This window comes from Salvelinus alpinus, chromosome 4 (genome assembly GCF_045679555.1).
Source record: "Salvelinus alpinus chromosome 4, SLU_Salpinus.1, whole genome shotgun sequence".
NCBI classification, from domain to species: domain Eukaryota; kingdom Metazoa; phylum Chordata; class Actinopteri; order Salmoniformes; family Salmonidae; genus Salvelinus; species Salvelinus alpinus.
This window is the reverse complement of record NC_092089.1, coordinates 51,289,807-51,311,391: the sequence shown is the minus strand read 5'-3', so window position 1 is coordinate 51,311,391 and position 21,585 is coordinate 51,289,807.

Genomic DNA, 21,585 nt, shown 5'->3' with positions numbered 1-21,585 from the left:
ACCTGATATAGTGGAAGTTGGTACAACAACTATGTTTTCACGTGAAAGCCTTTGGGAAAGAGGAGATACATCATTTTGGATGGGTTCAAGAATTAAAAGGTTCCCATGACAACCAACGATCTTTGTAGAAAAGTTGAGGGGCTCGGTTCCAAATGGCTGATTAGTGAAAAGGTACTTGCAAGGGAGGAAGTGCTTGACTCATTCAAAGCAGAAGGCAGCTGTGCGTGATTGGAGCCAATCAATTTCTCTGATTGCAGTCATTTCATAAGAGCTCTGTTTGTTTCAACAATGTCAGAGAGAAATTCTCAAATTTACAACAAAAATAATACATTCTTGAAATCCTAAGTTTGGTTCCTCATGACATCACTACCTAAGGTATTGGGCTTTTGGTTCCTGATTAACTGGGACTTGATCTGTACCTCTCTTTGAAAGAACATGAGCCCAGATAGATGGAATAGGTAGGATCTGCCCTTACGCACTGGTACAGGATTAGATATTTTATCATCCCCTAATGGTTATAGCTCCCAGAAAATGATGTGTATCCCGAAAAAACCCTGCTCTTAGAGGAACTCAGTTACTTTACTATTAGGGAAACCTAAAATCGCTGGTTACAAACATACTGGGATGCTATTTGTTTATTAACACACATTTAGTTGTGTGAAGGCACCCCCTATCCATCACTGTCATCTTCTCGGGGTCAGGCAGAGGACACAATCAGGCTAATAACAAAATTAGCCTTGATAAAATCACTTCAGCCTTGGTGGTTAATAATACCGCAAAGTTCAGAACCCCCCGAAGCCAACAATACACGATTATAGGATGTACTTAGTGCAGTCTAAGTTAAATTAACTTTGAAATTACAGGCTCATAATGCTTATGAGTTCCCTCCCCTGGGCCCCTATTATAAGTTAAATACTATAGTTTCTCCAATATATTGCCAAATTCCACCTTGCAAAGGAAACGATGCCTTCTCCTTCAATCTCATCGTATATCTCTTGTTTACCGACCTTTTCATTTTATTGTGTCTGAATTGATTTCCTGTTTTTCTTTGCTGAGCAAACATTATCAGGGATATTCTATCTTTATGGTCTTTACATATGAACCTGAAGTGTTTACCGAAGCATGGTATAGGCTCAGTGTCTTGGTCAAGTGTAGAGAAGAAGCAATAACATACCCACCTGGGATTTGATCATGTCAATAGTGGTCATCAGCCTCTCTAACTTCGGACCAAAATGCCTACCTTCCAGCAGGAGCTCATGCTCTGTGTCAGGTGTCAAGTGGAATTATCAGGGCCTTGGAGAGAGGCCTCCATTGTTTGTGAAAGCCCCAGTCACGGTCACACCGCATCTCTAGCCAGGGGAAATGGGACAGGAAAGCTTCTAAAGTGATCTAATTCTACATGTTAGTCTAGGTAACTCAGAGGGGAATGTGGCAATCCATAAGGCAATAGATTCACCACAATATTACAGAGTGTATATATAGGGTCTCTAGGCCAAAACCTACCTGTGTGTCTGTTGAACACGATTATGTTTATTTTACCTTTATTTAACTAGGCAAGTCATTAAGAACAAATTCTTATTTACAACGATGTCAATTATTTAAAATTGTTCTAGGGGCAGAACAACAGATTTTTACCTTGTCAGCTCGGGGATTCGATCCAGCAAAGTTTTGGTTACTGGCCCAGCCCTCTAACCACTAGGCTACCTGCCGCCCCATTATGTAAAGAAACCGTCTTCACACGGAGCATCAGTATCGCGCCATACACCGGATTCACCAGATGTAAGGATGTGTGATGATAATATGTGGAATTCCTCAATTAAGAGATATATATCTAGATCGGCGCCGGCAGAGATGGCCACCTCGCTTTGCATTCTTAGGAAACTATGCAGTATTTTGTTTTTTTATGTATTATTTCTTACACTGTTACCCCAGGAAATTGTACGTCTTATTACATACAGCCGGGAAGAACTATTGGATATAAGAGCAACGTCAACTTACCAACATTACGACCAGGAATACGACTTTCCCGAAGCAGATCCTCTGTTTGGTCCACCATCCAGGACAATGGATCGGATCCCAGCAGGCGACCAAAAACAACGGCGCCACAGAAGGGGCAGACGGAGCGGTCTTCTGGTCAGGCTCCGTAGACGGGTACATCGCCCACCGCTCCCGAGTATACTACTAGCCAATGTCCAGTCTCTTGACAACAAGGTAGACGAAATCTGAGCAAGGGTTGCCTTCCAGAGAGACATCAGAGATTGTAACATTCCCTGTTTCAGGGAAACATGGCTCACTCGGGATACGTTATCAGAGTCGGTACAGCCATCTGGTTTCTTCACGCATCGTGCCGACAGAAAAAATATCTCTCTGGTAAGAAGAAGGGCAGGGGTGTATGCCTTATGATTAACGAGTCGTGGTGTGATCATAACAACATACAGGAACTCAAGTCCTTTTGTTCACCTGACTTAGAATTCCTAACAAACAAATGCCAACCGCATTATCTACCAAGAGAATTCTCTTCGATTATAATCACAGTGGTGTACATCCCCCCCAAGCAGACACCTCGACAGCCCTGAAAGAACTTCATTGGACTCTATGTAAACTGGAAACCACATATTCTGAGGCTGTATTTATTGTAGCTGGGGATTTTAACAAGGCTAATCTGAAAACAAGGCTCCCTAAATTTTATCAGCATATCGAATGCGTGACCCGGGCTGGAAAAACTCTGGATCATTGTTACTCTAACTTCTGCGACGCATACAAAGCCCTCCCTCGCCCTCCTTTCGGCAAATCTGACCACGACTCCATTTTGTTGCTCCCAGCCTATAGACAGAAACTAAAACAGGAAACGCCCGTGCTCAGATCTGTTCAACACTGGTCCGACCAATCTGATTCCACGCTTCAAGATTGCATCGATCACGTGGACTGGGATATGTTCCCGGATAGCGTCGAATAACAACATTGATGTATACGCTGATTCGGTGAGTGAGTTTATTAGCAAGTGCATCGGTGATAATGTACCCACGGCAACAATTAAAACCTTCCCCAACCAGAAACCGTGGATTGATGGCAGCATTCGCGCAAAACAAAGCGCGAACCACTGCTTTTAATCAGGGCAAGGCGACCGGAAACATGACTGAATACTAACAGTGTAGCTATTACCTCCGCAAGCTAAGTGTCAGTATAGAGACAAAGTAGAGTCGCAATTCAACGGCTCAGACACAAGAGTTATGTGGCAGGATCTACAATCAATAAAGGACTACAAAAAGAAAAACAGCCCCGTCGCGGACCCCGATGTCTTGCTCCCAGACAAACTAAACAACTTCTTTGCTCGCTGGGGTTGTACCTGGTAGGTTCAATGATAATTTGTGTGAGATTGAGGGCATCAAGCTTAGATTGTAGGATGGCCGGGGTGTTAAGCATGTCCCAGTTTAGGTCACCTAGCAGCACGAGCTCAGAAGATAGATGGGGCGGCCATCAATTCACATATGGTGTCCAGGGCACAGCTGGGGGCAGAGGGTGGTCTATAGCAAGCGGCAACGGTGAGAAACTTGAATAGTTTTGGTACAGACCTGAACAGTAAGACAGAACTCTGCAGGCTATCTCTGCAGTAGATTGCAACACCGCCCCCTTTGGCAGTTCAATCTTGGCGAAAAATGTTATAGTTAGGGATGGAAATGTCAGGGTTTTTGGTGATTTTCCTAAGCCAGGATTCAGACACGGCTAAGACATGCGGGTTGGCAGAATGTGCTAAAGCAGTGAATAAAGCAAACTTAGGGAGTAGGCTTCTAATGTTAACATGCATGAAACCAAGGATTTTACGGTTACAGAAGTCAACAAATGAGAGCACCTGGGGGGTAGGAGTGGAGCTAGGCACTGCAGGTCCTGGATTAACCTCTACATCACCAGAGGAACAGAGGAGAAGTAGGATAAGAGTACAACTAAAGGCTATAAGAACTGGCCGTCTAGCACGTTCCCGAACAGAGAGTAAAGCGAGCAGGTTTCTGGGCACGATAGCATAGATTCAAGGCATAATGTACAGACAAAGGTATGGTAGGAAGAAAGTACATTGGAGGTAAACCTAGGCATTGAGTAATGAAGAGAGATAGTCTCTGGAGACGTTTAAACCAGGTGATGTCATCACATATGTGGGAGGTGGAACAACATGGTTGGTTAAGGCATATTGAGCAGGGCTATAGGCTCTACAGTGAAATAAGACAGTAATCACTAACCAGGACAATAATGGACAAGGCATCTGCTAACCATGTGTATGTGACCAATACAATTTTATTTATATATATACACTGCTCAAAAAAATAAAGGGAACACTTAAACAACACAATGTAACTCCAAGTCAATCACACTTCTGTGAAATCAAACTGTCCACTTAGGAAGCAACACCGATTGACAATAAATTTCACATGCTGTTGTGCAAATGGAATAGACAACAGGTGGAAAGTATAGGCAATTAGCAAGACACCCCCAATAAAGGAGTGGTTCTGCAGGTGGTGACCACAGACCACTTCACAGTTCCTATGCTTCCTGGCTGATGTTTTGGTCACTTTTGAATGCTGGCGGTGCTTTCACTCTAGTGGTAGCATGAGACGGAGTCTACAACCCACACAAGTGGCTCAGGTAGTGCAGCTCATCCAGGATGGCACATCAATGCGAGCTGTGGCAAGAAGGTTTGCTGTGTCTGTCAGCGTAGTGTCCAGAGCATGGAGGCACTACCAGGAGACAGGCCAGTACATCAGGAGACGTGGAGGAGGCCGTAGGAGGGCAACAACCCAGCAGCAGGACCGCTACCTCCGCCTTTGTGCAAGGAGGAGTAGGAGGAGCACTGCCAGAGCCCTGCAAAATGACCTCCAGCAGGCCACAAATGTGCATGTGTATGCTCAAACGGTCAGAAACAGACTCCATGAGGGTGGTATGAGGGCCCGACGTCCACAGGTGGGGGTTGTGCTTACAGCCCAACACCGTGCAGGACGTTTGGCATTTGCCAGTGAACACCAAGATTGGCAAATTCGCCACTGGCGCCCTGTACTCTTCACAGATGAAAGCAGGTTCACACTGAGCACATGTGACAGACGTGACAGAGTCTGGAGACGCCGTGGAGAACGTTCTGCTGCCTGCAACATCCTCCAGCATGACCGGTTTGGCGGTGGGTCAGTCATGGTGTGGGGTGGCATTTCTTTGCGGGGCCGCACAGCCCTCCATGTGCTCGCCAGAGGTAGCCTGACTGCCATTAGGTACCGAGATGAGATCCTCAGACCCCTTGTGAGACCATATGCTGGTGCGGTTGGCCCTGGGTTCCTCCTAATGCAAGACAATGCTAGACCTCATGTGGCTGCAGTGTGACAGCAGTTCCTGCAAGAGGAAGGCATTGATGCTATGGACTGGCCCGCCCGTTCCCCAGACCTGAATCCAATTGAGCACATCTGGGACATGTCATGTCTCGCTCCATCCACCAACGCCACGTTGCACCGCAGACTGTCTAGGAGTTGGCGGATGCTTTAGTCCAGGTCTGGGAGGAGATCCCTCAGGAGACCATCCGCCACCTCATCAGGAGCATGCCCAGGCGTTGTAGGGAGGTCATACAGGCACGTGGAGGCCACACACACTACTGAGCCTCATTTTGACTTGTTTTAAGGACATTACATCAAAGTTGGATCAGCCTGTAGTGTGGTTTTCCACTTTAATTTTGAGTGTGACTCCAAATCCAGACCTCCATGGGTTGATACATTTGATTTCCATTGATAATTTTTGTGTGATTTTGTTGTCAGCACATTCAACTATGTAAAGAAAAAAGTATTTAATAAGAATATTTCATTCAGATCTAGGATGTGTTAATTTAGTGTTCCCTTTATTTTTTTGAGCAGTGTATATATATATCAATATTACGAGACAAGGTGAAAAGGCCATTTTATAATCCTTTGTGTAAGAGAGAGAAAGAAATCAAATCAAATGTTATTGGTTTTGTACACAGTTTAGCATGTGTTATGGGAGGTGTAGCGAAATGCTTATGTTCCTAGTTCCTATCAATAAATGCAGTAAATATCAAACAAGCACACAATCATCAAAAATGTACTACAGCAGCAGATATATAAATATTATGTAAACATTATTCAAGTTACCAGTGTTAATTTCAATGACTATGTGCATAGGTTATCAGTCCATAAGGTGCAGGGTACATGGTGGTAGCTGGCTGTTGACAGTGACTAAGGGGCAGAGTAGGGTACTAGGTAGAGGGCAGGGTACCGGCCGGAGGCTGTCTGGTGGTGGCTATTTAACACTAAAACCGCTAAAGCAGTCATTTTCTTATGTCATTTTCTCAATAAGTATATAACACTGTCGGTGTTAGAATCTTAATATCACAAACAGAACTGGAGTTATAATCAGTTTTAGGAGGGCATGTAATTTACACCCTTCTCCTGACATTGAAGGTGCAGTGCTCAGTTGATAATCAACCAGAACATTGCCTTGAAACTGAACCTAAACTATACCGAAAATAATTTCACACATATTACAACAGATGAAATAAATGAAGTAAAGTATGATGGCGAGAAAGGGGGATAATGGGTGAGTTGATGAACGAGGGGACGCAAACAACGCATAATTATGTAATCACCAATTGTGAATGAAGAACAGGGTGGGCCATCCTATTGCATTGATCTATTCTAATTATAATCTCAAAATGGTATGTACCCTATATCAGTCTACCGAATCATAGCAGTCTTATCATTCTACTCTGGACTTACTTGGAGTACACAGTGAGAGCGTGCGTAATTTACAATGGCAAGAAGAACAAGACGGATGGATGCACATGCTGCATTAGCATTGCTACAACATCTGAATGAAAATGACTCAGATGGTGGGGAAGAAATGAATTGAAAAGGAATCTCTGCACAATCAGGATCAATGCAAATTTTTTAATTTGTGACTGACCGGTTCGATCCTATGTAGCAAAATTTGAAATTCTGTTTTCATTGGATTAAAGTAGAGACTCAGAGCTAGAAAATGGTATATCATACACTGCCGTTGAGGAACAATGGGAATGTAATTCTGCTTTGTAAATTGATAAACTTGTAACCCCACTTTAGAGAAAATGTCCCTTGAATGTTTTGGAACACCTACTGGAGAGCTCTTCTTTGTTTACACCCATTCAGCATTGTTCATTGCCTCTTAAGCCTTAGCCCCACCCATCTCTTTAAGGATTCACGTGAGGCCATGTGCTAAACAGTGTGTATGGTAGTGTCGTAAACAACCAAAGATTAAGACTAAAAGTGTTGAAGGTAGTAGCAACAATACTATCTAGTCCTTGGCCTATATCCTAATCTGACTTTGGTGCAGTTCCCGTTGTTCTTTACATTACCGTCTCAGGTAAACACACACTATATGAAATAAAATAAAATATTATTTGTCACATCCACAGGATACAGAAGGTGTAAATGGTACAGTGAAATGGTCACTTGCATATTTGCATAGTAGCAATATAAAAAATATAAATTGTCAATGTAAAACTATTTTATAAATATTTTATAATTATTAGATGATTCTTACCCAGACACACTTGTCATGTGAAAGAAATGCTATAACCCCCCCCCCCCCCCCCCCCAGCCACATCCAGCTAAGTGGATGGATCACTATTGTCTAGACATGTACACATGTTCATGAAATACAATAGATGACCATAATTACCCCCAGACACATCAGGCGAAGTGGAGTCTTTTGTTTAGACATGTGGCTAGCTAGCTAGATTTCCAAGTTGCCAGTTGTTTTGAATGTGGCACCAATCCCAATCCATGCTACTAGTTAAAAATACAAACTGATTGTCATAGCTTGCCACCATGCATGAATCTGTAGGTAGCTAAAGCTAATCAATGAGATGCAATGTTAGCTAGCTAGCTAACATTAGGTTTAAGCTAGCAATGCAAATGACTTTCTGAGATACAAATAATATTACTACACAGATCATACACGTAACATTAGCTAGTGAGGCAGCCAGCGAACATTAGCTAGCTAGCTAACAGTACGCTTTAACTTGCAATGAAAACGACTTTCTGACAAAATTAGAAACATATAATATCTGACTCTTACCCCAACATGTCACGGATGCCATGGTTGCCCGTAGTTTGGAGATGTAATCCAGAGACAGGTGTTTTATACAACAGCTTTCTGTGTTCTCTTTGTCGCATATTTGCAATCAAATGCCAGAATTTCTCCATCTCCTTAGCTATCATACTCTGCTTCCACCGGGCATTCCACTGATTTCACAACTTGGTAAACTTTTTCTGTGACAACAACACTGTTGATCGTCATTTCAGAAGCAGGCTACATGGCATACCAATCCAAACTCATCTCTCTGCATGTCCAACTTATCCATTATCTCAGCCAATCATGGCTAGCACGAAGGCTAAACCAACTAGGCTCATAATTTAACAATTCAATTTGTATTTACAGATGGCATACATGTTTGTTATTAAGGCACATGAAAGTTCACATGTTCCAGAAGGAATTTCTGCCCCAAAACTAATTTTGATTAAAAAAAATTAACATTCAAATGCGTCTCCTGTGAAGTAGTGACATACGCATAGTTTCCTGAAATGAGTCACATTTATTTAGAAAATAATTTCAGAGGCCACATATACAGTAGGCAATGTGCGTAAATGCAATCAGACATTATGAGCAACACCTATGTACAACACAAATGTCAGGAGGCACATCAGTAATCAGTTATGTCAGAAAAAGTGTGACTTGATCGATACAGTATATATTTTTTCAGAACATTATTTGTTACCTGGGAATAGAAGCTGTTTATCAGTGTCTCTGTCCTAGCTTTGATACACCTGTCCTGTCTCCGCCTTTTAGATGGTAGTGGGGTGAACAGGCCATGGCTCGGGTGGCTTGATGATCTTCCTTGATGATCTTCTTGGCCCCAGTGTGACCCCGATGATGCGTTGGACTGACTGCGCCACCCTCTGGAGAGCCCTGCGGTTGCGAATGGTGCAATTGCCATACCAGGAGGTGTTACACCCCGACAGGATGCTCTCAATGGTGCATCTGTAGAATTGTGTGTGGGTCTTAGTGGCCAAGTCAAATTTCTTCAGCCTCCTGAGGTTGAAGAGGCGCTGTTGCACCTTCTTCACCGCACCGCATCAGTGTGAAGAGACCGATGTGCACACCAAGGAACTTGAAGCTTTTGACCTTTTCACTACAGCCCATTGATGTGGATAAGGTCGTGTTCTATGCCGTCTTCTGTAGTCCACGATCAGCTCCTTTGTTTTGTTGACTTTGAGGGAGAGGTTATTTACCTGGCACCACTTTGCCAAGGCACTCATCTCCTCCCTGTAGGCTGTCTCGTCATTGTTGATAATCAGGCCTACCACTGTTGTGTCTTCATCAAACGGATTGAGTTGGAGATGTGCGCGGCAACGCAGTCATGAACAGGGAGTACAGGAGAGGGCTGAGCAACACCCCTGTTGGGCCCTCGTGTTGAGGATCAGCGTTGCGGAGTTGTTGTAGCCTACCTTCACCACCTGGGGTCGGCACGTCAGGAAGTCCAGGACCCAGTTGCACAGGGAGGGGTTCAGACCCAGGGCCCTGAGCTTAGTGGTGAGCTTGGAGGGCACTATGGTTTTGAAGGCTGAGCTCGAGTTGATGAACAGCATTCTTACCTAGGTATTCCTCTTGTCCAGGTGGGATAGGCAGTGTGCAGTGCAATTGCGATTGCTCCGTCCGTGGATCTGTTGGGGCGGTATGCAAATTGTAGTGGGTCTAGGGTGTCAGGTAACATGGACGTAATGTGGTCCTTACCAAGCCTCTCAAAGCACTTCATGATTACAGAAGTGAGTGCTACGGGGCAATAGTAATTTTGTTAAGTTACTTCACTTTCTTGGGTACACGAAAAATTTTGAAAATCTTGAAGCGAATGGAGACAGAGATCCTCACCCAAGGTCATCCAACGTTAGCGAGTAATATACTCGGAAGTGTTGGGTGGTGTGCACGCTTCCTGAGTCTGACAACAACCCCACCTCCTCCCTCTTGTCCGGCAGCTATGTTTTGGAGTACCACCCGGGATGAATGGGGCTGTCTCGGGTAGTTCAAACAAAGGATCCAGGTCCGGGAAGTCAAATTTCTAGAAAAAGAGTGAACGTGTCTGTCGGCACCATCTTGTTCAAGAGAGAACTTTCGAGGGGACAAATCTTAAGGCCTAGATTCAATCAGATTAAGCGTTAACTGCCGGTAGCCGACAACCGCATAGCTGGTGTTTTGGCTGTGTCAGAGGTGTAACTGCTTTAGAGCTGTGAAATCGGTGATCGGTTGCACGTGTAGTTGTCACAAAGCCACACCACGCTATACTTGTTAGAAGTTCAGAACGAGAAAGTGTAGGCTATATAAAAATAATGACACTCAAATAGAAAATCATTAAAACAAAATAAAAAGGATTTATATCAGCCTAACCGATTACAACAAACATTCCAGTGTTCGTATTTAAAATAAAACTGCATGAGATTATTACTAATGCGACTTGGCACATCCAATGACAATGTCCGCAATAGTCATGATGCTAAGCCTAACCCTAACCCATTTTCTGATTTGACAGATCCAACACAGTCCAACACCTAAATACAAACTGCTATGCAGTTGTCAGTTATTGAGGGTTAAGGCAGAACTGATTGAATCTTGCCCTATGTAGTAGTCAATACAACATTTAACATTTGCCATAAAACGACACATTGTTACACACCGATAGAAAATCTGAAACCTTTGGACTCCCTCCTTACATGACATTGGAATTCTACCCACTATCTTTGAGCTATTTTTACACTCAAGACTTACAGGGCAAATTATGGCCTGGGCTCTTTTTTTCCAACCTTGGATGACATAGGGGGAAAGGTGATCTTTCACGGTTGCACACCTTATGGTGTTTACAGCAGAAAACTGATGATGTATGGTCCGGGTAGTCTTGCAAGGTAATTAACAAATGATGTTTGGCTAACAAAGCATGGTCTTGATGGGGATGCATCACTTTGAGAGAGCCCCACAGCTAGACCCACACAAGGATGCCACTTAATAGAGTTTGATGAATGGACTGTGGCCCCTGGACCAAGCAGGTGGACCCCCCATCCCTCTGCCAACACACACACAACGCACACAAACATCACCCCTTATGGAGAGTGTGTACGGATGCAAGGTGAAAGATGGCAAAGAGGAGACCAATTATTCTCCAGACAAATGACCTGGGATGTGGGAGGCCTGATCATTTTTCCTGCTGACGTCTGGAACTCTGCTGCTGATGACGGATACCTCCACCTCCTCCTCATAGCAGCCTCTGCCTCTTCATGCTATCCAGTGCCCACCCTAAAGGCATGTTTACCTCCCATACTGTTATGTTTACACGGTAGCTTTATCGTTTACAGTGGAAATCTTCTCATAATGGTATGCATCAGAAACAGCATTTATGCCTTGCATGTGTAATCAAAAAAAGGTGCTTAAGAAAACATACAGTAGTTTCCTCTGATTTTACTTAAATGCTGAATTTGGAGAAGGCATGAGCGACTTGCCATAGTTTGCACAGTAGCCGTGCGTGGTTAAAATCACTTGGGAAGTCAAGCCAGGGAAAAAAAGCCATATTACAACCTCTGTGTTGTGAAAATTGCGTTGTTTGCTCTATAAACCTGTTAGTTCATATGCCTTGCCACCGTAATATATAGGCCTAAGGCCGAGACAATTAGAAGACACAGTAGCAGAATAAATTCAACCACACCTTTGTTTCATCACAAAACCTGAGAGCAACATCTGTCCTGTTTAGTCCACAAAGCATATTGCATGTAACAAACAGTTACATGACCTACAGCATGGTCAATCAAGTTAACGTTTCAGACATTTTCAGACTACTTAACTATTGATTTAGAACACCAGAGAGTTAATGCAAGTCGCAAAGTCAACAGGAGCTGCCGCCACTATTCCAGCACCATTTCAACATCATCAAATCGCCTATGCTTAGTCTAATAGTTTGACAACTAACAGATCCAAAACAATTTAGTCCAATCAATGTAAGATAAATATAATGTGTATATCCATGGTACTGATCTCTGTGTGTGTGTGTGTGTGTGTGTGTGTGTGTGTGTGTGTGTGTGTGTGTGTGTGTGTGTGTGTGTGTAAGTATAAAATACATGTTGACTCACTCTACTTTGGAGAAATGCCAATGCCGTGATCCTCCTCTCTTTCATGTTGCCGACGCTGGAAAAATGACTTTGTCATACATTACATCCTTTTTTTGTGGTCGTAGGCTTCCTGGCAAAAAATACTTGCTCGCTAGGCTAAATTCCTTTCATGGGCAGAGATTAGCTAGCTAGTTAACAATAGCCTACAACATCTACAGTTGCTACATATTGAACTTCCATCCTCTCAGGCCAGAGGCACAATGTATGCATTTATGTTTTTTTTTTTTGTCAATGACGTTTGGATTTTGAGGTGATTGGTGTGAAAAATTATATTGTAAATATATATATATATACATATATATATAGCAACAATATCATACTATTTTTGACCTGACAGCATCAGATTGATGGGCTACAGAGACAGAGTGGTGTTGTTTTGCTCACTCGGATGCTTTATCCAGTGAGCTACATTTAGCCTCTAGAAAAGTGAAGGCAAATTATGAAACACAGAGTGGTGAAAAATAAAGGATTTGTCACGCCCTGACCTTAGATACTTTTAATTCTCTATTTGGTTAGGTCAGGGTGTGACTAGGGTGGGCAGTCTATGTTTTTTATTTCTCTGTTGGCCGGGTATGGTTCCCAATCAGAGGCAGCTGTCTACTGTTGTCTCTGATTGGGGATCATACTTAGGCAGCCTTTTTCCACCTGTAGCTTGTGGGATCTTGATTTTGGTACTGTGGTGTTTAACCCTACTAGACGTTACGTTTTGTATTTTTTTTTTTTTCGGTGTTTCATTTAATAAATTATAATGTACGCCTACCACGCTGCACCTTGGTCCGATCCTTCCATCGACGATCGTAACAGGATTTGAAATGTTCTTTTTTTTCTTGGTCAATTTTTTTGGGAAGTCTGGTTTCCCATGGCATCCTTTAACACACCACTGAGTTTGTAGCATTGTTACCTTTTATGGGATAGGACAGAGTGAACGCATTTCAAATATATATCACACTTGTTACGTTCCGAAAAGACAGACTCTAAATGTCACGCACAACAAAGGGAACTAACAAAGAAAAGTACAGAAAAACAAAACAGAAAGGGGTTCGAAAGGGGTTCTGAAAGGCACCCATGTGGGTGCCCGCTGAAAGTTGGCAAAGCCACTAATAAGGGGTTCTGAAGGACACCCACATGGATTCCTAATAGGTTTGCCTCCGGAAAGATAAACTAGAAGAAAACCCACAACAATTTAGGATAGGAAGTGAAAATAATTTGGAGCAAATCAAACAAGGGAAACCAAAACTCAGGCTTCTTTCAAACTTTTATATAGGTTGAGCTTGAAATCGCACCTTAGCTGGCGTGAAGTATAGCTCTCTCAAGATCAACTGGAGCACTAGCCACTCCTAAATAGCACCTGGGCCAACACAGGTGAAACACCTTCCCACTAACGAGATGGTAACCAGTACAGGTGTAACACATAATGACTGACAAGGTGACCCCAATCTGTGCGCCCTAAGTGCTAAAATGCTATACATGCTAAAAGTCTAACCTCATAAATGGAAAAACCAAAACCTGTAACACACTTAAGATAAACACCTTTAAATCAACCTCCACCTACTTTGTGTGTGAGGGGGAAAAAAAGTGAATCACATTTTTGCCAAAGCAGGCACTAACAATGTATTGTTTTTATGGACTTCCAATCTGCCTCTGTCAACAACACAGGGTAGCGAGGTAGTAGGACTAATTTGTACAATCTCCTGATACAAGTTAACTATTTTAAACACATGTAAATTACATTAATCTGATTTACATAATGTATAGACGGTAAGAGAAAACAATGCAGTCCAACCCAGGGTAGTAATCTACACTATGGCAGTCTACACTAAGTTGCTTAGTCAATGAAATATTTTCAGAATAAATTAATGTAGGATTTTCCCCAGAGGACTATTTTAATCAGAATATACTATCGCTTTCCATTTTTTGCTTAATGAATCATGTGAATTATAGTCATATTACAAATGGCAAATCTTTGCAGGCTGTTAGTTTGTTTCTTTAGGGGTCTAATAGAAGACATGCTTCATTTAGGTCCCAGCAGTGTCCCGGAGCAATACAGAATGAATTGCATTATTTCCAACAGCTGCCATTTTCAAACGATCTTATCAGAAGTACTCTAACATAATGCGGCAGGGGGAAGTTATTATTCCGGACCAGCCGCTTCAGAGTCTCTCCATAATGGCATTCATCTTTTCAGATGAGGTATTTTACTTCCAGTTCTCCATCTCTCTCACACATTCATAGTGATTTTTTACTTAATTACAAAATGTATTATGCCTCAGATGGATTCTGTCAGTGGACACATTCCCGAGGAGAAGATTTATTTTTCACCAAGAGTTTTGCCTTAACTTTAATTTTAATGGTAATGCCGGGGCTTTATTTAACTCTATTGTGTAAACTATGTTTTTGCTGGAATTATGTTACTACAAGAAATACAAATAAAGTCACACCCTCAATGCATTGATTACATTTGGTGGATCTCAACAGTCTATGTGGAGATTTCGATTTCATGGGACGAAAAGGAAGGTTCCTAATTTGTGGTTCCATACCCAATATTTTTTCTAGTTTTGGATGACACCTGTTGGAACCTTGGCTGCCTTAGCATTTCTATCAAAGAGAACATGGCACAAAGAATATTGATGTCAATATCTGACATTGGGCCAAAATAACCTGTAAGTTAAATTAAGGATAGTCAATTAAGAACAAATTCATATTTACAATGACGGCCTGGCAAGATATGCTACGAGCTTTACCTTCCTGCAGTAGTTGGCTGAACATAGAACAGGAACAAATGAGGACACCATGGAGACATCTTCAATGAGGGAAAATTATACTCTTTCTATCTTTATTCTGTCCCTCCTGTCAGTGGGTATTAGCTAATTTGGAGGAGGGTTGATTTTATGGTAGGGAAAGGGTAGGGATCCAGGATACAGAAGACAAAATAAAGTCACATTAGATACCATATGGACATTTGTTTTTTGTCACTCAGTCCGTCTGTCAAATCTTTGTTTAGCAATTATTTGTTCAACTAGTCAGAATTGACCCTGTCAAAATAAATAGATAAACAAAACAATGATCAATCAGTACCTACAATAAATCATTTCAGAATAATTGTTTTTGAATATGTGACAAAAGATGATGTCTTGGTTAATTAAAGAGAAAAAGGATGGAAATAGAGAATGAGAAAAAGCTTAGAGTAACACTGTACGTTTATTTTGCTCAACTGATTTGACCCCTGCTTATTCCTTTCTTCCTATTTGCATAATGTGTACTCTTAACAGCTCAGAGAGGTGCTAAAGCTGTCGATTGCACCTTTTTCAGTGGTATCATAATATTGTGAGTGTTCTGGAAAAAAAGTACAGTTTTTGCTGAAAATAATTTGGCTTAATTTCATTACTTGCCTCATTGTAGGTGCCCATGAATGAAAATATAAATTCACTGATGGCACGCTATTGATTCCAAGCATCCAAATCTTATTGTTTATCTTGCCGTCATCACAAACAGTTGTACATTATGCTAATATAGGTCAATCAATATACAATTAACATTGTATGTAATACAGACTATTAATTGCCTAAAATAAGTTAGGCATCTTGTATCAACGACATTGGCATCTTGTATCAAAAAGTTGTAATAGATGTTCAAATGCGACTAACTGGTCCATGTCCATTTTTATAAACATTTAGAAGTTTGTGTGAACAATCTCTTCCCTTTGAGGAGTAGTCTTCTAAGTGTATTAGCATAACATACAAATGTAAATAAGACTTAACACAAACACAATCAGGCTTGATTTTATTCAACTCAACATTTCTCCCCCAAACTGAACACTCCTACTTCATCATCTCTGAGTAGAGATGTTATTTTGCCCATAATAATAAACTTCATTCCTCTCTCTTGTTTGTCGATCAAAAGTGTCCACTTGCCGCCTTGAATAGGAATAGATTACATTCTGATTACTTTAATAATACATGAGAAATCTAATGAACATATTCAGAATCTGGCACATAACCCGAGTGTGCCGGCGTCGAGCGTTGATTAAAGTTTGCCTGTTTGGCATTTGGATAATGAACAAACACTGTAGAGAAATAGCAACCATTAACCTTTGCGCCATCGTCAGTGAAATGACTCCATTTGAAGTCCTTCTGTTCGAAACAACTGAAATTGGACGTTACAATTTCTTACCCGCATTTTCTACCACATTGCCATTCAAGAAGCAGACTGTCTGATGGTTTTGTGTTGTCAATGGACATCACATGGCCCTCAATAGTAAGCCATACTTATGCCTGCCAGAACACGTTTAATGTCTATATTTACCTATATTCAGAGTATGAATGAAATTCATTGCATGTCCTCATTGAGTTAATTGGCTAGAAGAGCATGCTCCACACAAAGCAGACATGATTCATCTCTTATCCCGATCAGGCTATGAATACACAACCATTTCAACTTTGCTACCACAAATCAGCACTGTGGACAGCTCCTTGTAACATGTCCAATGTAAACACAACGTATATTCCCCTAACATGGCTCCTGTGGAATGTTCTACTATTCTATTCAATTCAGATGAAGGCCATTTGCAGAAAATAAATGTTTTTTTTCTACTTCAAGAAAAATACGTCTGCTTTTCATTCTGAACAATCTCTATTTCTCTTCTAACTATTAAGTATTCCATTCAATGACAGAGCATTAAGGTAAACCGGTGTGTTGAAGTAAAGACACTCATCGTTGTGTAATGTTCAAAATTAGGTGCAACGGAATGTGTACATGTGTGTCTCTGCTTGTTTGAGTTCCTTGTTGCCTATATTGTGTGTTGAAAATTTGCCGGGAGCACAGAAACCGACCAGATGTCCTTCTACATAATGGGGTGCTTGGTTGTCTTACTATTGCTCCAAAGTTCTGTTTGTTTCTTCAAAGTATGGTCTTTCTTGGCACACCATCTCACTTCTGGTGTGACTCACAGTGTTCCAACTGGATATGTTTATTGTTAGATCTGAGGCATGGTGCTGGTATGAAACCTGTTTTAACTCTTACCCAGCAACAACGATAATACGACACCAAACCTGGTCTTACCACGTCTCAAGAAACAACATGTCTGCCTTATTTAGCAAGAAGCCCAGTTTAGGATTACCCTTCTCACTGCTGTTTCTATGAAAGGACAATGTTTTATTTATATGTGATCGCAATTGGATTATATCATTTGTGTTATTTCTTATATAATTGTGCAAAATAGACACTTCATTAAAAATGAATACACCAGAATGTAAAATATTGGGAAATCTCTTTTCTCTCTCTCATTCTGTCTCTCACCCACTGGGTACACAGTGAATCAATGTTATTTACACGTGGAATAGACGTTGAATTGACATCTGTGCCCAGTGGGCTCTCGCTCTCTCTCTCGTGAACAGCATGGCGCCGACAGACATGGCGCCGACACAGTTCTTAGGAAACTATGCAGTATTTTGTTTTTTTATGTATTATTTCTTACACTGTTACCCCAGGAAATCTTAAGTCTTATTACATACAGCTGGGAAGAACTATTGGATATAAGAGCAACGTCAACTTACCAAAATTACGACCAGGAATACGACTTTCCTGAAGCGGATCCTCTGTTTGGAACACCACCCAGGACAATGGATCGGATCCCAGTAGGCGACCCAAAACAACGGCACCACAGAAGGTTGAGACGGAGCGGTCTTCTGGTCAGGCTCCGTAGACGGGCACATTGCTCACTGCTCCCAAGGATAATACTTGCCAATGTCCAGTCTCTTGACAACAAGGTAGACAAAATTCGAGCAAGGGTTGCCTTCACGGAAACATAGCTCACTCGGGATATGCTATCAGAGTCGGTACAGCCACCCAGTTTCTTCACGCATCGCGCCGACAGAAAAAAACATCTCTCTGGTAAGAAGAAGGGCAGGGGTGTATGCCTTATGATTAACGAGTTGTGGTGTGATCATGACAACATACAGGAACTCAAGTCCTTTTGTTCACCTGACCTAGAATTCCTTACAATCAAATGCCGACCGCATTATCTACCAAGAGAATTCTCTTCGATTATAATCACAGCCGTGTATACCTCGATGGCCCTGAAAGAACTTCATTGGACTCCATGTAAACTGGAAACCACATATCCTGAGGCTGCATTTATTGTAGCTGGGGATTTTAACAAAGCTAATCTGAAAACAAGGCTCCCTAAATTTGATCAGCATATCGAATGCGTGACCCGGGCTGGCAGCATTCTGGATCATTGCTACTCTAACTTCCACGACACATACAAAGCCCTCCCTTGCCCTCCTTTCGGCAAATCTGAACACGACTCCATTTTGTTGCTCCCAGCCTATAGACAGACACTTAAATAGGAAACGCCCGTGCTCAGGTCTGTTCAATGCTGGTCCGACCAATCTGATTCCTCGATCACGTGGACTGGGATATGTTCCGGATAGCCTCAGACAACAACATTGATGTATACGCTGATTCGGTGAGCAAGTTTATTAGCAATTGCATCGGTGATGTTGTACCCAGGGTGACCATTAAAACCTTCCCCAACCAGAAATTTGAGCAAAACTGAAAGCTCGAACCACTGCTTTTAATCATGGCAAGGAGACCGGAAACATGACCGAATACAAACAGTGTAGCTATTCCCTCCGCAAGGCAATCAAACAAGCTAAGCGTCAGTATAGAGACAAAGTAGAGTCGCAATTCAACGGCTCAGACATGAGACATATGTGGCAGGGTCTACAGTCAATCACGGATTACAAAAAGAAAACCAGCCCTAATGCGGACACCGACGTCTGCACCCAGACAAACTAAACAACTTCTTTGCTCGCTTTGAGGACAATACAGTGCCACTGACATGGCCCGCTACCAAAACCTGCGAGCTCTTCTTCACCGCAGCCAGCATGAGTAAAACATTGAAATGTGTTAACCCTCGCAAGGCTGCCGGCCCAGACGGCATCCCTAGCCGCGTCCTCAGAGCCTGCGCAGGCAAGCTGGCTGGTGTGTTTATGGACATATTCAATCATTCCCTATCCCTGTCTGCTGTTCCCACATGCTTCAAGAGGGCCACCATTGTTCCTGTTCCAAAGAAAGCTAAGCTAACTGATCTAAACAACTTTTGCCCCGTAACACTCACCTCCGTCATCATGAAGTACTTTGAGAGACTAGTCAAGGATCATATCACCTCCACCCTACCTGACACCCTAGACCCACTCCATTTTGCTTACAGCCCCAATAGGTACACAGACGACTAAATCACAATCACACTGCACACTGCCCTAACCCATCTGGACAAGAGGAATACCTATGTAAGAATCCTGTTCATCGATTACAGCTCAGCATTTAACACCATAGTACCCTCCAAACTCGTCATTAAGCTCGAGACCCTGGGTCTCGACCCCGCCATGTGCAACTGGGTCCTGGACTTTCTGACGGGCCGGTGGTGAGGGTAGGTGGTGAGGGTAGGAAACAACATCTCCACCCTGCTGATCCTCAGCACTGGGGCCCCCCAAGGGTGCGTTCTCAGCCCTCTCTTGTACTCCCTGTTCACCCATGACTGCGTGGCCATGCACACCTCCAACTCAGTCATCAAGTTTGCAGACGACACTACAGTGGTTGATTACCAACAAGACGAGACGGCCTACAGGGAAGAGGTGAGGGCCCTCGGAGTGAGGTTTCAGGGAAATAACCTCACACTCAACATCAATAAAACAAAGGAGATGATCGTGGACTTCAGGAAACAGTAGAGGGAGCAGCCCCCTATGCCACATCGATGGGACAGTAGTGGAGAAGGTGGAAAGTTTTAAGTTCCTCGGCGTACACATCACGGACAAACTGAAATGGTCCACCCACACAGACAGTGTGGTGAAGAAGGTGCAACAGTGCCTCTTCAACCTCAGGGGGCTGAAGATATTTGGCTTGTTGCCAAAAACACTCACAAACCTTTACAGATGCACAATCGAGAGTGTCCTGTCGGGCTGTATCACAGCCTGGTACGGCAACTGCTCCTCCCACAACCGTAAGGCTCTCCAGAGGGTAGTGCGGTCTGCACAACGCATCACCGGGGGCAAACTACCTGCCCTCCAGGACACCTACACCACCCAATGTCACAGGAAGGCCAAAAAGATCATCAAGGACAACAACCACCCGAGCCACTGCCTGTTCACCCCGTTATCATCCAGAAGGCGAAATCAGTACAGGTGCATCAAAGCTGGGACCGAGAGACAGCTTCTATCTCAAGGCCATCGGACTGTTAAACATCCATCACTAACATTGAGTGGCTGCTGCCAACATACTGACTCAAATCTCTAGCACCTTTAATAATTAAAAATTGGATATAATAAATGTATCACTATTCACTTTTAACAATGCCACTTTATATAATGTTACATACCCTACATTACTCATCTCATATGTATATACTGTACTCTATACCATCTACTGCATCTTGCCTATGCTGCACGGCCATCGCTCATCCATATATTTACATGTACATATTCTTATTCATTCCTTTACACTTGTGTGTATAAGGTAGTTGTTGTGAAATTGTTAGATTACTTGTTATATATTACTGCACTGTCGGAACCAGAAGCACAAGCATTTCGCTACACTCGCATTAACATCTGCTAACCATGTGTATGTGACCAATAAAATGTGATTTGATTTGATTTAATCATTCTCTGATCATTCTTTCACACATCCTTCATATTCTCAATCTCTCTCGCCCTAATCCCTCACTCTCTGTGTATTTGGTGTTTGTGTCCCTATTATGAAAACCATAAAAGGCTCTTTGAACTCCATCCTAAATCACTTAGAGCAGCATGGCACATATCTCAACATAGTACTCTCAGGTGATGTATGGAGGACAACGCTGGCTACACTGAGTGCATAAAAGTGTCTGAGAGTAGCATTTGTCTTAAATATCCTGAAGAGAGCATTAACATTTATTAACTTGGAGTGCTTTTTACCAGACCCACGAAGGAAGATGTGACATGAAAACACTAAATGTTCTCAGAGCACAGTGATAGTTTGGGAGACGTCTGACATTTCTGCTGATTGACAGTTGCATAAGATAACAAAGTCAGGGCCTTACACTTTCATGTTTTTTGCTCAAAGCTCCATCTAGCGCTGCAGGGAATTTAAATACAGCCCTGTGAAATTGTAAATGGTATAGCAGCCTAGGTAGGAGTTTTGTGAAAATAGATTGAGTTTTGTGTTGAGGGCGTAGCATATGGTGATTGGGAAAAGGTGTGAAAATCAACAGGAATGGGATAAAAAGATTAAAAACCGTTTCAAAACACTTGAAACCAAGTTACCATCTGTGGTATAGTTCACATAGCAGGACGAATGAATTTGTCAACGAACTTCGATAAAC